The sequence below is a fragment of the Magnolia sinica genome, chromosome 1, assembly GCF_029962835.1.
Source record: "Magnolia sinica isolate HGM2019 chromosome 1, MsV1, whole genome shotgun sequence".
Lineage (NCBI taxonomy): Eukaryota > Viridiplantae > Streptophyta > Magnoliopsida > Magnoliales > Magnoliaceae > Magnolia > Magnolia sinica.
The window spans coordinates 22,908,481-22,926,113 of NC_080573.1; positions in this window are offsets into that span (position 1 = coordinate 22,908,481).

The following is a 17,633-nucleotide window of genomic DNA, read 5'->3' on the forward strand; positions in this document are numbered from 1 at the left end:
CTAACGTAATAATGAAAATATTAGCACGTTTATACCCGACCGAGCCCGCTTGGGTTGAGCTTGGGTTGAGAATTCCCAACCCGAGATTGGGTTGGGTTGGGTTAGGGTTGAGGAATAGGAACCTTGTGTTGGATTAGGGTTGAGCACCAACGCGACCCAACCCGCCTGACTTTCAGCCCTACCCACAGCTGATTCAAGAACGCTTAGTTGTCACACGCATGCCTGAGGAAGTTCCTGCACAAGGATGCTGGTTGGGACCCACTGCTATGATTTTGAGAAATCCATTCCGTCTGTCTGTTTTGCGAGCTCATTTCATGACAAGATATCAAAAATCAGTAAGATTCCAAACTCAAGTGGGTGGCACTAGAGAAAATAGTGGGTTTTCAGCGAGCACAGTTGAAACATTCTAATGGCCATAAAAGTTTTGTATCAGCCTAAATTTGTTATGTTTTAACTTCATCCAAGCGGGAATAACCTTATAAGCGGTTTGGATGACATATAAACATCAAGGTGGAGCCCAAAAAGGTTTCAACGGTGGGAATTTCTTTCCCTAATTTTTCCTCTCGTGCAACCCACTTGAATTTTGAATCATCCTGATTTTTGGTCACATGTCATGATCTCGCATAACAAAGTGAATTTCTCACAAATATAGCAGTGGGTCCCACCCAGCATCTTTGCTTAACAGGTTCCTGCCAAATGCTTTTGCAGGAAATCCGCGTCCCTCCCTCACCCAGGATAGCTGACGTTGGGAAGCGGATTGCAGTAGACTCAGTGAGGTCCACCTTCGATTATTTATTTTATCCGCTCCGTACATCCTTTTCCCAAATAATTTTAATAATTTTAGTGCTTAAGCCCGAAAATGAATCATATAAAATGTTTAAATGGACCACACTACAGGAAACAGTTGATTTGAACGCCCACTGTTGAAAAATTCTTAGGAGCCGCGGAAGTATTAGGTGAAGCTTATATTTGTATTTAATGTTCATCCATGTCTTTATGAACTTATGAACAGGTTGGATGACAAATAAACATCACTGTGGGGCTTAGCAAGGTTTCAAGCATGGAAATCATTTTACCCACTGTTTCCTGCGGTATGATCCACTTGTTCTCTGGATATGCTTCAATTTTGGAATCAACCCCTTAAATTAGATGGAAAAATGGATGGATGGCGTGGATAGTCCATATACATTGAAGGTGGACCCAACTGAGTTTACTCGGTAAAATAAGAGCGAATTGAGTAACTCAGTACACAATCTGATTTTGGTCACGGTGGTGGGGACCTGACCGTGGCCCACCTCAATGTATGCTTTATATATCTACACCCTCCATCCGTTTTTCTTTTTTCTTTTTTCCTTTTTTTCTTTTGCATTAATTCTCCAAAAGTTAATGAAGATACAAATCTTAGGTGGACCACAACACAGGAAACATTGGTCACCAAATGGCCACCATGGGAAACTTCCTAATGTCCATAGCTATGTTTATTTGTCAAGATTTGCATCTGTTTCTTTTTCTTCTTCTTTTTTTTCCATTCCTTAAAATGAGCTAGCAAAACAAATATATAACATCAATATAAATTACATACATCAAAGTGTGCCCCATGATAATGTCCCACTCACATCCTGGAACCTGGGGTTACAAAAAAGCTGCATTACTTTCTCAAGACTAGATTGTATGGTGTAGCAAGCAGCACCCATGTGGGTGCTATGTACTAATACAATCTCCATTAGCACACCATGATAGATGTGTCTTATCCATGGTGTCCATCCATTTTTTCGCCTCATGTTAGGGCATGAGCCCAAAAATGACGTAGATCCAAATCTCAAGGGGATCACACTGAAACAATAGTAATTGAAAGCTCAACGTTAAAAACTTCCTAAGGCCCACTATAATGTTTATTTGCCATCCAACCTCTTGATAAAGTCACAAAGTCATGGATGAAGAGAAAATACAAATGTCAGCTTGATCCAAACGTTTGTAGAGCCACCAAGAAGTTTTTAATGGTGGCGTCCAATCACCATGTTCTTGTCGGTGGTCTACCTAAGATCTAGATCTATCTCAATTTTGTGCTCATGCACTAAAATTATCCATAAAAATGGATGGACAACATGAATAATATGCATACATCATAGTAGGACCTACAAAGCTTGTCCAGTAATACGCAACCCTTCATGGTCCATGCTGCTCTAGGCAGTCTAAATATCATCTCTCATAGACACTTGCAATAGCAAATGGTTAATTAATGGTATATCAAGTTGGACTCAATGTGAAAATAAACCCCAACCACTAGGTTAATTTTTGACCCCATGTCAGGCCATGGGCCCAAAAATCGATTCCATTTATCATTCATGTTGACTTGGATATAATGTAAAGGGTTTTGTCAAAGTATTTTCATTGGTATGGCCCAAGTTATTCATGTTCAGTTACAATTTTTAGGGTATAGAACGTGTTTTTTTTTTTTTTAAAAAACAATTTAGTGGTTGAAGTGAATTTCATACAAGTATCATGGTGACCCTTTACAAATCAAGGGTATACATATCTCTCCCAAGCATTTCCTTTAGTGCAGCACACGAGAATCACATGCCATTATGATTTTTTATCTTTATACCCAATATAAGACTTAATAACAAATGGTCATAGTGGATCTTACAAAAACATTACAGTGGGCCCTATCTAAGTCAACAACTATGTCCATAGAAATATTTTTTGGTAAGTAAACTCCATATACAATTGAAGAAGTTCTATTAGACAAAATGATGGTGGGTACTAGAGAAGGTGACTGGTTGCTGGATAAAGTGATGAAGTTCCACTAGACAAAGTGACATGGTTACCTGACAAGGTGACAAGATTCCATTAGACAAAGTGACGGGATTCTACAAGACAAACTGACAAGGTTGCTGGACAAAATGATGGGGTTTCACTATGTAAAGTGACGAGGTTACACTAGACAAAGTGACAAGATTATGAGATAAAGTGATAAAGTTCTACTAGACAAAGGGATGAAGTTTCCAAATAAAATAATGTGGTTCCATTAGAAAAAATGATGGAGTCTTACTTGACAAAGCAACATGATTCATTAGACAAAGTAATGGAGTTGCTGGACATCTACAAGATTCTACTAAACAAAGTGATGGGACTGTGAGATAAAGTAGTGTGGTTGCAATAAACAAAGTGACGGGGTAAGTTGTAGAAAATGGTGGGCCCCATGGTGATCAGTGGACCCATCCGATCCATTTTGAAGCATTAGATCTGAAGATGGGACCATACATAAAAAGTCGTCATAGTTGACAATTTCATCTTCTTCATTCAAGCGAAAGACCCATCGTGATGAATTAGGCCCCATTGCTCAACTTGAAGCATCCATCCGGTAGACCCTACTATGAGGAGTCTAACCCAAACACTAGATTAACCCCATGCAGGTGGGATATTAGCTTACTCTCCCTAACGCAAGACATAAGAGGCTCAAGACCATTAAACTAATTCCCTGATTAGTTACAATCATAGCTTTAAGAAGGAGTTCGAGAGCTATCGAAACTTCTTCTAGCTTTTTTTCAATTTTTTCCATTTTAGAAAATCATCCCCTCCTCCACACAAGCAAGTTTGTATGATTGTAAGCTTTGATTTGGAATTATTGTCCTAACATTTAAATCGACTCAAATTCAAGCATTACTTGGGTCGAGTTAACTCGTTCCCAATAATTGTACGAGTTGTCTGAGTAACCTCCAATTTTCTGTTGGATAAGAGAGTTGAATTCAACTTATAAATTATCAAAAATCGTCGATTCAAGTCCTATCTTCCAATTATGCTCCATTTCGCCAAGAAACGGTTGCAATCGCTCCTGGTGTTTTTTTTGATATTTTAAAAAGGATCCAGTCCATCAAATCACAAATTGATGATCATGATCGATGTTGGTTTTTATTGGAAGATCCAGTCCATGGGATCGGGAGTTGATGGTCGCAATCGATGCTGGTGTTTTTTGATATTTTGGACAAGATCCATTCCACCGGATCGTAATAATTGGTTAATGGCGACTCTAGTTAAATATAACATCATTTTTAATCATAAACAAAAGTCCTCAAGCGAGGCAACTAGTGGAAAGAAGCGAGTCGATCTCCTGTCCCCTCAGAAAATCCGCCCTCCAGTGTACATAGCATTGGTACAATTTTTTTGGCGACATGCCTTTTTAAAAAATAAAATAAAATCCAAGTGGTTGGAGTGTATTTCATATATAGAAGTTTCATAGAACCTCATCACTTTACTTAGGAGAACCCCATCACTTTATCTAATAGAACTTCGTCAATTTGTTTAATGGAACCATATTACTTTTTTCAATAATCTCATACTTTGTATAGTGGAATCCTATCACTTTATCTGATAACCCTGTCATTTTGTCCTACAACTCTGCTACTTCATCTTGTGGAACTCTATCAGTTTATTTAGTAACCCCCATTACTTTACCCAATAAAACCCCATCAAATTGTTTGGTAAAACTTCGTCATTTTATCTAATAAAACCCATCACTTTGGTTAGTGTAACCACACCACTTTATATACAATTCCATCACTTTGTCTAGTGAAACTCGTCACTATGTCTAGTAATCATGTCACCTTGTCTAGTTGAATCACGTCACTTTGTTCAACGTCCTTGTCACTTTGTCTTATGAAACTACTATACTTTTTTCGGCAACCCAGTCACTTTATTTAGTAGAACCTCACTGCTTTGTCGAGAAACCCGGTCACTTTTTCTAATAAAACCCATCACTTTGTCTACTATAACCACAACACTTTATCTCATAGTCTTATCACTTTGTCTATTGTAACCACGACACTTTATCTCATAATCTCATCACTTTATCTAGTAGAATTTTGTCTCTTTGTCTAGCAACTTCATCACTTTGTCTAGTGAATCATGTCACTTTGTCCGCTAATCTCGTCACTTTGTCAAATAAGACCTCATCACTTTGTCTAGTGAAACCACATTACTTTATCTGGAAACCTTATCCCTTTGTCTAGTAGAACTCCATCACTTTGACCTATAATCCTATCACTTTGTCTAGTGGAACTTTGTCACTGTGTGTAACACCCAAAACTTTTTAATACCCTAGTATTGAAAGTTCTCGTCACTTTGTTTGGTAGAATCTTGTCACTTTATCCGGTAAGCCTGTCACTTTATTTGATAAGCCTGTCACTTTGTTTAGTGGAACTCCTTTATCTAGCAATCCAGTCACTTTGTCTAGTGGAACTCATTACTTTGTCTGGTAAAACCTCTTTAATTGTATAACGAGTTTACTTAGAAAAAAATATTTGTATGGGACATAGCTATTGACTTAGATAGAGCCCACCGTGATGATTTTGTAAATCTACTGTGACCATTTGTTATTAAGTCTTATATTGGGTATAAAGACAAAAAATCAGATCGAATTATGATTTTCGTGAGCCGCATAAAAAGAAATGGTTGGGAGAGATGTATACCCTTGATTTTTAAAGGCTCCACCATGATCGTTGTATGAAATCCACTTCAACCACTAAATTGCACAATAAATAAATAAATAAATAAGCAAAACAAAACAACTTAGGCATGTGGTCTAAAATTATAACTGGACATGAATCACTTGGGTTACACCAATGGAAATAGTTTGGCAGAGCCCTTTACATTATGTCCTAGTCAACGTGAATCATAAATGGAATTGATTTTTGGGCCCATGGCCTAACATAGGTGAAAAACCTAGTGGTTGGGGTTTATTTGACATAAATATCATAGTAAGCCCCACTTGATCCACCAATTATCCATTCTCTTGCAGGTGGCTGTAAGGGATGGTACACAGATTGCCTAGGGTAGCATGCACCGTGGACAATTGTGTGCTACTGGAAAAGCTTTGTAGGCCCTACCATGATGTATGTGTATTATTCATACTATCCATCTATTTTTATAGATCACTTTAGTGCATGAGCACAAAGTTGAGGTTGATTTAGATCTCAAGTAGACCACACCACAAGAAACTGGTGATTGGATGCCCACCATAAAAAAAGTTGGTGGCTACAAAAGTTTTGGATCAAGTTCATGTTTATATTTTCCCTTCATTCATGACTTTGTGACTTTATCAAAAGGCTAGATGGCAAATACACATTACAATGGACCCTATGAAGTTCTTAATGGTGAGCTTTCAATTACTTAATGGTGTGATCCACTTGAGATTTGGATCTACCTTATTTTTGTGCCCATGCCCTAATGTGATATGAAAAATGGATGGACAACATGTATAAGACACATCTATCATGGTGTCCCTATGGAGATTATTTAGTAGCACACAATACTAACATGGGTGCTGCTTGCTACACTGTATAATCTGGTATTGAAAAAGTAACGCAACTTTGTTGGCAATCTGGATGTGAGTGAGACCTGAGAATGGGCCACATTTGATATATGTATTATATATTTAGGCTGTTTATTTGTTTTTCTACTTCATTTTAAGTAAAAAACAAAATCGAAATTGATTCCAATCTTAGGTTGACCACACTGAAAGAAATAGTAGCCACTTGCTGTTAAAATTTTCCCTCGGGCTACAGAGGATCTGGATCTAGCTGATATCTGTATTTTCCCTTCACGTGCTCTGTGTGACCTCGTCAACAACAGGTTGGATAACAAAGAAACATAGCCGTGGACACTAGGAAGTTTTCAATGGTGATCGTTCGGTGACCAATGTTTCCTGTGATGTGGTCCACTTAAGATTTGTATCTTCTTCATTTTTTGGACAATGAATATAAAAAAAAAAAACTGATGGAGGGCATAGATATATAAAGCGTACATCAAGGTGGGCCACAGTCAGGTCCCACCAACGTCACCTATCCTGGGTGGCAGCTACAGGCCCCTGAATCAGCGGATTAGCTACTGACAGGTTGGAGTAGTGAGAGACTCGCTGCTGAAGTGACATCACCAAGTTATGTGGGTCCCACCATAATGTATGTTTTGTATCCACACCGTCCATACATTTTGAGAGATCATTTTAGGGCATGATACAAAGAATGAGGCAGATCCAATGCTGGAGTGGACCCCACCATAGAAAACAGTGGAGAGAGTGACACCCACCGTTGAAACCTTCTGAAGGTCCACCATGATGTTTATTTGAGATCCAACCTGTTCAGGTGTTAAAACAGACATGAAAGAAGGAAAAATAGAAATATCAGCTTGATGAAAAACTTGTGTGGCCCTTAGAACTTTTTAATGGTGGGTGTCACTCTCCCCACTGTTTTCTGTGGTGGGGTCCGTTCGAGCTTTGGATCTGACTCATTCTTTGGATTATGCCCTAATATGATCTCTTCAAAAAAATGGACGGTGTGGATACAAAACATACATGATGGTGGGGCCCACAGAAATTGGTGACGTTATTTCAGTAGCGAGTCTCGCTGCTTAACCCGTCAGTATCTAATCCGTTTCCCCTTGAACCAGCTGCTGGAAATCGTAACCTTTCTTCCTAGATAGGCAGTATTTTGTAAACTGTTTTTTATTTTATTAAAGTGCTGTGCTGATGTCAGCACATATGACGTGGACCAATTCAATTCCAAAATACGGGGACCCAGGGTGCGCTGGAATCAGAGGCTTCGCACTCTATTTCCAGCATGGTAAGGACACAAAACGTGCAAAGCAATAGAGCGGATTAGGTGGGATCCCGGATCCACCAAAGTGGGTGTGACCCTTGACTGTGAAGCTCACATTGGTGCATTAGACATAAATCCACACCATCTAACCATTTTGAAAGCTCATTTTAGAGCATGATCCAGAAAATTAAGCTGACTCAAATATTAGGTGGACCACACCAAAGGAAACAGTCGTGATTGAATCCCTACCATTAAAATTTTCATGGATTCCTCAAGAATCTTTATTTGCCATCCAACCTGTCGGTAAGGTCACAAACACCTGGATGAAGAGACCAGATGAATATCATCTTGATACAAATCGTTTTTGACCCACAAGAGGTTTTTAATGATAAATCACCACTGTTCCCTGTACTATGGTCCATCTGGGATTTGGAACCGCTTCCATGGCCTAAAATGAGCTTCCAATACGGATGGACGGCGTGGATGCAGTCACCTACATTACAGTGAGATCCAAAGTTAGGTCCCACCGACCTTGGTGAATCTCGTGTCTCACCTGATGCGCTCCCGCAAAACATTGGCAGTACTCGTTTGGGACCACCTTACCAGGTCAGAAAAACCTGGAGGAAAGGATAAAATAAATATCATCATGATCCAAAACCTTTTTGGCCCACAATAAGTTTTTAATGGCAATCACTACTGTTTCATAAGTTATGACCTTCCTAAGATTTGTATATGTTTCACTTCTGGGCTCATGTGATCTAGAAAAACAGATGGACTCTCTAGATTTAGAATACATTCATCAAGGTGAGCCGATTGTAAAGGCAACACTGTCTTGGGTGAGGGTGGGCCACACACCTATCCGCTCTCAGGTGTTGGATGTTTTCTAAATATAAAAAGCTTTGGGCGAGACTAACGTAGGGAAGGATATAATGAGGTCAATCACCATCTTCCCCAAGGATAACTACTCCGAGTCTATGGAGCTCTCCATAGGGCTCTCCACAGGAGATGAAAATAGAAATATTTTTTAATAAATTTGAAGTGAATTGAGTGATGATTAAAAAAATAAAATTACAATCCTTTTAAGTAGTAAATTGAAACTTATGATGGGTTACCTCTAAAATGGCATGCTTGATACTATCTAGGCTCTTCTTTACTAATATTTTGGTAGGACGGCAGAATTTGTTTCTCCCAGTGATCCTGATTAGTACCACTTATTTCCCATGATAGTAAGCTTCCGTGGCATTGGAAGTAGTTAGGAAGGGCTTATTGTCGGCCAGAACTATTTCGACCATATTTCAATTCCAAAAAATTATAAACTGGTGCATGGAAGATAAGATGCATGCAAAAGAGTGGATCCAATCCCTCCCTAACAACGCGTTATAGCTTGATGAGGTGTCAACAACAAAGAATGGTGCTAAAACAGTCTTGGTGAATATGGTCAGATCGACTGACAAGACACCATGGGTATTTATTACGTGATCGGCAAAGATGCTGACTGTCACTTCTAATAGAATCAAATCGGTCATAGTCTTCCCCAACTTAGCCATCATTCTCCATGGCAATAGGTTGGCTATGGCCCCATTGTTGACCAGACTCCTGGTAACAGGGCATCTATCCTAATAGGCCGATATATATAATGGCTCAAGTTATTTTGTCATACTGTGGGTAAGCCTATTGATGACCACCCTCTCGGACATGTCTCTTGCCTCCACCGTGACTATGTTGACTTGTGGTACTTTATCATCCTTAAACTCACTTCCAGCACCTTCCTCAAATGAAAAAAAAAGTGTGTCGTAAGATTACTTGTGGGGTATATTCCTCCACATCACTAGCCATGATGTTCAGCTGAGTGGGCCTTGCCTGAAAACTAGATGGCAAGGTAAAGACCATGTTACAGATTTCATCTTCTCTGTCTAACTAGCATATTCATCTCCCACAAGTTCGGCCAACGGGGCTACAGGCAAGGTGATCCTCAGTGCATTAGCGGTCGACGATAGTTCGTTGGCCAACCATTCATCTATTGGGAAGCATTCTTCACTGAGTTAATCTGACAAGTTGCCGAAACTATCTTCCTCTTTATGATTCATCGACTGATCATTGTCGTCACGAGTATCTAAATCCTTCCTTTGCATTGTAGTAGACAACACTGCTTCAACCGTGTTTATTGTCACTTGCTCTTTGGGAATCCTCTAGAAAGGATTAGGCTCAGTCATTTTTGGTCAAGGAAGTATCATTTTTTCTTCCAATATTCTTCTTGCGAGGGCCCGCTATCTTTGCCATCGGCACTTTTAGGTTCGTGTTAGTGCTTCTGGTACTATTGGAAACTTTGGGTATATGACCCATTTCTAAACTCCATCACACATAGTTGGGGGCCATTTCCTGGCTGAATAGTCACATGGCGACGTTTCCACCCCTGCTTGGTGGGGGCTTCTCATCAAGACACGATTCCTCGAGTGCATCGATTAGAGAGTTGGGGGTCTCGATGGGTTCTCCTGACAATACCTGACTGATCATCGCTAGGATAGGGGGACCCTCGGTGCCCTTGCCTAGGTCGATATGATGCCTTTGGTTGCTTGCGTGGGCCGAGATCAACCCTCAGTCGCAGCTAATTCCTCAGGTTGGTGGTGACCATGCTCACCTCAATATTGGATGGGAATGGGTCGATGTTGATCAACATCGCCACCTCGCCCTTTTACAAGAACTTTAACAGTCCTCGATCGATGTGGTACTAGATAACGTTCTTGAACACAACACACTTGTTAGTTGAATGTGAACGAGTTCTGTGACATTTACAATACTCGACCTTCTGTAATTCCTCAGCCGAAGGTATCTTATGATTCAGAGGAATCTTAATAAATTTTTTGGCCATTAAAATGTCAAATACCTCTTCGGCTCTGGTAATATCAAAGGTAGACCTTCTTATCTTTTAGTGAGGTCGAAGCAGTGGACTCTATTTAACCAGCGCAGAACATACTAATGGCTTCTTCCCCATTACTTCATTAATTGCAATCTCGTAATTGGGGTCATTGTAATGCGTCCCTAATGACGAGTTCTTCTGTCTAGCTCCTTCTTGCAGGAGTTCTTCGTAATGAGAGACCTTTTTAGTCAGTTCATACAAATCTACAAATTTCATACCTATGAATTTCTTACGGAGTTTATATTTGAACCCGTCTTATGCTAGTTGCACAAACTCAACCTCTGTCATTACTATTTTACAATGGCTCTTTGCCCGCTTGAACTGCGTAATATAACTCTTGCACGATTCCCTGGGCAACTTTTGGAACCGTGCTAGGTCGGCCATGGTAATCTTTCTGTTTTTAGAAAAGAATTGAACATAGAATTTTTCTTTTATCTTAGAATTTTTCTTTTATCGTGTTGAGACTCAAATATTGCGTATTTAACCCTTTAATTATATTAGTTTTCCTATAGTTAATTGATAATTTGATTTAATTATAGACGTTTTTTTCATGCAAGATAATTTGGAAGCTTATAATGAATATGCACTTAAAATGATGAATTTAGAGCTTAAGAGAAGAGAATAAAGAATTGAAGATTTGAAATTTATTAATGAAGAATTCACATGCCAAAGATTCAAGGAAACTAAGTGGAGAATGACAAAAATCAAGTTTGCAAAGTACATAAAGAAGAAGCTGCTGAACTCATCTGTCGATGACATCGAACACCCTTCGATGCCATCGAAGTAAGTGTTCAATGACTTCGACAACTATTCGATTACATCGAGAATTTCATGGAAACTGGAGTTTGGTTACTGAACTATTTGGCACAATTCTTCGATTCATTGAATACCCGTTCGATTCATCGACGACCAGTTCGATTACATCAAAACCCATTCGATGGGATCGAGTAATTCAAAGATTTCTGAAGCAACTCACTGGAACTTTCTAGATACATTTTTCGATTGCTCGAACACCCTTTGATGACATCGAAGGTCTATTCGATGACATCGAAGGTATGTTCGATAGCATCGAAGAGTTACACAGTGCGAAAGGGCGCAAATTTCGAATTCGATTCAAACTGGATTCCATGTTTGATGACATCGAAGGCGTTATGTAAAGTGCGTAAATTTGAGGCGATTTACAAACTTTTTCGAGGTGGTGCGAAAGTTTGAGTTGCAAAACTATTTAATGGAGTCTCTAAGTTATTCCAAATCATTTTCTAGGGTTTGGAAAGGGAGAGAATGCCTATGTGGAGTACCGACAACGTTCTTCTACTTTGATTTATTCACAGGTTCTAGTTGATATTTTATTTTTCTTTTAGGATGTTAGTCTTGTTAGGCTAATCTCTTAGCTAAGGCTAATGGATGAAACCTATAATTTATTCACTACCAAAAAAAGATCAACGTCGATAGACGTATAACGCTTTCTTCGACGGTGCGAATCATAATAAACCCTAGGCTATTAAACCTTGGTTGCAACTGCACTATTTTAAAAAAAAAAGGTGTTATATATGGCCCAGTATAATATACGTTTTATCTAAGTTGTCCATCCATTTTAAAAGCTTAATTTAGGGCATGAACCAAAAACGGAGGCAGATCGAAGGCCCAAGTGGACCACACCATCGGAAATAATTGAAATTAGGCATCTACCATTGATACGTGGTGTGTTCCACTCGGAGCTTCAATCTACCTCCTTTTTGGAATTATGCCATAAAATGAATGGTAGAAATGGATCAAAGGAGTGGATAAACAAAATATATCACAATGGGCTTCATAAGCCCCTGATTAGACCGTCCTTATGTGGTTCCGTGTGGGGTGGAAGGACGTGGATGCATACTGACAGCATCAGTGACAAAGTGGCTACTGACATGCTCCATGGGCCGACATTATATATATATATAAGGAAAAGGTACTATGCGCTCGGCCTCACGATAAGCTCCCGTGAGGTCGAGCTGTGTGGGCCCCACCGTGATGCGTGTCGACCATCAACACCATGCATTTGATGGGTCCCCTCTAAATTATGGGATATCCCAAAAATTAGCCATATATAGAACTCAGGTGGGCCATACCATCTAAAATCACGTGAAGACATGCCAAAAACATATAAAAGCACTTGGTGGGGCCCATCTGAGTTTTGAATGCTTCTGAAACTTGGTTTGAACCCTCATCCAATTGGGACACATATAATGGATGGGCTGGATTTGCAAACCACATCTCTATGGGCCCAAAAAATGATTATGAATGTTTTAATGGTGCATGGCCCCTCCCCACTTTTGTATGTGGTGTAGCCCACACAAGTCACAGATTGACTTGATTTTTTAGACCTAGGCCCACGATGGAATGGTGCATCTAACTGATGGGGTAGATGTTTAAAACGCATCACGGTGGCGCCCACACAGCTCGACCTCATGGGACAGTCCCATCAGCTCGAGCGCATAGTACCTTTTCCCATATATATATATATATATATATATATATATATATGGAGAAATTTACGACTATGGACCCCACCTTTTATCCAGTGGTTTTTTTGAAGCAATACAAACTTAGAATACGCACTTGGACCTCCTCGTACAGAGTCGGAATTTCCGGACGAAAATACCTCCACCTTCCTTTCGAAGACGAGAGCTGACGCTCCTCCAACTAAGAGTTGTACGAACGGCTCAAAAGAGATCAAAGTTACATGGCCCCACAGCTATGTATTTATTATATCCACAACGTTCATCCATATTTCGAGATCATTTCGGAGCATTATCCCAAAAAAAATCATATCCAAAGATCAACTGGACCACACCACAAAGAGCAGCGGGAAAATTGATTTTCATCGTTAAAAATTTTGTTTGGCCCACCATGACATTTATTTTCCATCCAATCTATTCATAAGGTCACAAAGGTCTTTATGAAGAGGAAAAACAAATTTCATAATGATCCAAAATTCTGGAACCCCTAAAAGGGTTTCAATGGTAGATGTTCAATTCCCCACTACCTTTTACAGTGTGGTCCACTTGATAGTTAGATCTATCTTATTTTTCGTCTCAAGCTTTAATATAAGCTCGCCAAATAGATGGACGGTTTGGATATAACACAGACCTCATGATGGGACCTACAAAAGTAACATCGCAAAAAAAAAAAAAAATAGTCACGGAAGGCCGCGGCACTACCGCTGGTTCGGCGGCCGGCAGTCCGACTTTTTTTTTTTTTTTTTTACATGGAGAAATTTTTCTCCCTTACATTTTTCTCTAATACATAATTAAGTAAATATGTATATATAAGAATATAAAAATATTTTGCTATCTTTCAATTCATTTCTTTGTCTATTTATTTAACAAGCATATCTCCTAAACTAGAATGATTTACTTAACGTACCATATATGATTTTGGGGTAGGAGAAGCTAATTAAGCCAAGCAACCTAGTTATTTTCCAAGATTCCATCGGGTCGATGGTCAAAAATCCATTTCATTCAGTTCGTGGTCAATTTCAATCACTTCGAGGTCAAACTGGAAATTCAGCGGGGCAAACATGAAATTGAGCGAAGCAAACATGAAATTGAGTGGGGAAAACTAGAAATTTAGTGGGTAAAACATGAAATTGAGCAGGGCAAACATGAAATTAGGGCTGAAAGTTGGGCCGGTTGGTTCGGGTTGGTGCTCAACCCTAACCCAACCCAAGGTTCCTATACCTAAACCTTGACCTAACCCAACTCAATCTTGGGTTGGGAATTCTCAACCCAAGCCCAACCCAAGAGGGCTCGACAGGTTGATTAGGTTGGTCGAGTGTATACATGTCTATTTGGGAGAGAGAAATCCGACATATCTTGTTAGCTTAAGTCCTTGGAAATGACATGGACAAATGGGACCCGACATCACTAGTGTACCTTCTATACATACAATCCACACTCAATTATAATTTATAAGTAACTAATATATTGATTGGGTTTGAGTTGGGTCAGGCAACCTGAGACCTTAATCCAAACCCAACCTAAGTTTTATCGGGTTGGTGTTTGTATAGCCTAAGCTTGAGATCGAACCTGATATATCCTGCCCGAGCCTAACCCAATGTCGCATCGGTCACAGGTCGGTCGGGTTGAACCCTCCCAACTTTCAGTCGTACATGAAATCAAGGGGGGCAAACTAGAAATTCAGAGGGGCAAACATGAAATTGAGAGGAGGAAACTATAAAATCAGCAGGGCAAACTAGAAAATCAGCGAGGCAAATTAGAAAATCAGCGGGGTAAACTAGAAAATCAGTGGGCCAAACTAGAAAATCAGCGGGGCAAACTAGAAAATCAGCGAGGCAAACTACAAAATCAGCGAGGCAAACTAGGAAATCAGCTGGGAAAACATGAAATTGAGCAGGGCAAACATGAAATTCAACGGGGCAAACTAGACAATCAACGGGGCGAACTTAACAGATATTTTCATGGCTTGAACCGATAAATCTAAACTTATCCAATGTTCAAATGGACCACATCAAATGAATTTTTGAATTGAACTTCTATTGTTGATCATTTCTTAGGGGCTACAGAAGTTTTGGATCAAGCTTATAATTATTTTTTCTATTAATCCATGTCTGTATGATCTTATGAATAGGTTTGATAACAAACAAACATCACTGTTGGGCCCATTATGGTTTCAACGGTGGAAATCATTATGCCCATTGTTTCCCGTGGTGTGATCCACTTGATCTTTTGATATGCTTTAATTTGGGGCTAAACCGCTAAAATTAGATAGAAAAACGGATGGACGGCGTGGATATACTACATACATTCAATGTGATTTTCATGTTTCCTCTGCTGATTTCCTAGTTTGCCCCGCTGATTTTCTAGTTTGCCCCGCTGATTTTCTAATTTACCCCGCTGATTTCCTAGTTTGCCCCGCTGATTTTCTAGTTTGCCCCGCTGATTTCCTAGTTTGCCCCGCTGATTTTTCTAGTTTGCCCCGCTGATTTTCTAGTTTCCCCTGCTCAATTTCATGATTCTCTGCTTCAGTCTATCTTCTCTACTTCTTCTAGTGGATGCTGCCTATGTGTTGTTGTGGTGGGCCTTCCCTTGGAGGTGTTGTCGCTAAGGTTGGTTTAGGGTCTTGGATGTGAGATCATAGCAGCAGACTATGGTCTATGGTCAGAAGTTGGGAGGGCTAGATGGGAAGGTGTGGCAGCTGGTTGGTTTGTATAAGTGGAATATTGTATGTAGGGAGAGTGGTCGCTTCGGCCCGTGGGATTTTAAGAAGGTCGAAGAGTGGAGGAGTCGGATTTGCCTCCGTGTTGTTGGTGAGTGAGGTGGTGTCTTCCTGGTAGTGTTTATGCCCAGTGAGGGGCAGCTTAGAACATTTTAAGATCCATGAAATTGCTGATACATGTCCTTTTAAACGTAGACCTATGTTTTCCTCTCTCAATTTCATATTTTCCCTGCTGATTTTCTAGTTTGCCCCGCTCAATTCCATGTTTGCCCTGCTGATTTCAGTCCCATTTTTTTTCATCTCTTTCCATTGCGTTGCTTTCACTGTTGTCGTTTTCACCCCCTATCTTCACTCCGTTCCAGTAAGGGCCTATTTGGCCAGGAGAATCCCATGGGATTAGGAGGGATGGGATGGATTTTAAGGTAATGATGGTGGTGTTAGTGGATTGGAAAAAGATCCATGGGATTGCTATATCTCGGGACAAGTTCACTGGGTCTATTTGGCATGCCCAGCATATCCCGGGATTTTACCTTCTAATCCGTCCAACCAAGGGATGAGATCAATTTTAAGGTAATAATGGTGATGTTAGTAAATTGTTTTAAGATCCATGAGATTGCTGATACATGTCCTTTTAAACGTAGACCTATGTTTGCCTCGCTCAACTTCCTGTTTGCCTCGTTCAATTTCATGTTTGCCCGCTGAATTTCCAATTTGACCGCGAACTGATTGAAATTGACCACGAAATCAGCGAGGCAAACTACAAAATCAGCGGGGCAAACTAGGAAATCGGCGAGGCAAACTAGGAAATCAGCGGGGCAAACTAGAAAATCAGCGGGGCAAACTAGAAAATCAGTGGGGCAAACTAGGAAATTAACGAGGTAAACTAGAAAATCAGCGGTGCAAACTAGAAAATCAATGGGGCAAACATGAAATTGAGTGGGGCAAACATGAAATTCAATGAGGCAAACTAGACAATCAGCGAGGCAAACTTAACGTATAATTTCATGGCTTGAGCCGATAAATCTAAACGTATCCAATGTGCAAATGGACCACACCAAATGAAATTTTGAATTGAACTTCTATTGTTGATCATTTCTTAGGGGCTACAAAAGTTTTGGATCATGCTTATAATTATTTTTTCTATTAATCCATGTCTGTATGATCTTATGAATAGGTTTAATAACAAACAAACATCACTGTTGGGCCCACTATGGTTTCAACGGTGGAAATCATTATGCCCACTATTTCCCGTGGTGTGATCCACTTGATCTTTTGATATGCTTTAATTTGGGGCTAAACCGCTAAAATTAGATGGAAAAATGGATGGACGGCATAGATATACTACATACATTCAATGTGATTTTCATGTTTCCTCCGCTTTAATTCTGATTTTCTAGTTTGCCCCGCTCATATTTCAATTTGCCCTGCTGCTTTTCATGTTTCCCCCGCTGATTCTCTAGTTTGCCCCGCTGCTTTTCATGTTTTCCCTGCTGATTTTCTAGTTTGCCCCGCTCATATTTCAGTTTGCCCCGCTGATTTTCTAGTTTGCCCCACTCCTTTTCATGTTTCCCCCGCTGATTTTCATGTTTCCCCTGCTGATTTTCTAATAAAATATTTACAGACTGCCGCGACAGTCCGACATTTTTATTTTTATTTTTACATGGAGAACTTTTTCTCCCTTACATTTTTCTCTAATACATAATTAAGTAAATATGTATATATAAGTATATAAAAATATTTTTCTATCTTCCAATTTATTTCTTTGTCTATTTATTTAACAAGCATATCTCCTAAACTAAAATGATTTACTTAACGTACCACATATGATTTTGGAGTAGGAGAAGCTAATTTAGCCAACCAACCTAGTTATTTTCCAAGATTCCATCGAGTCGATAGTCGAAAATCCA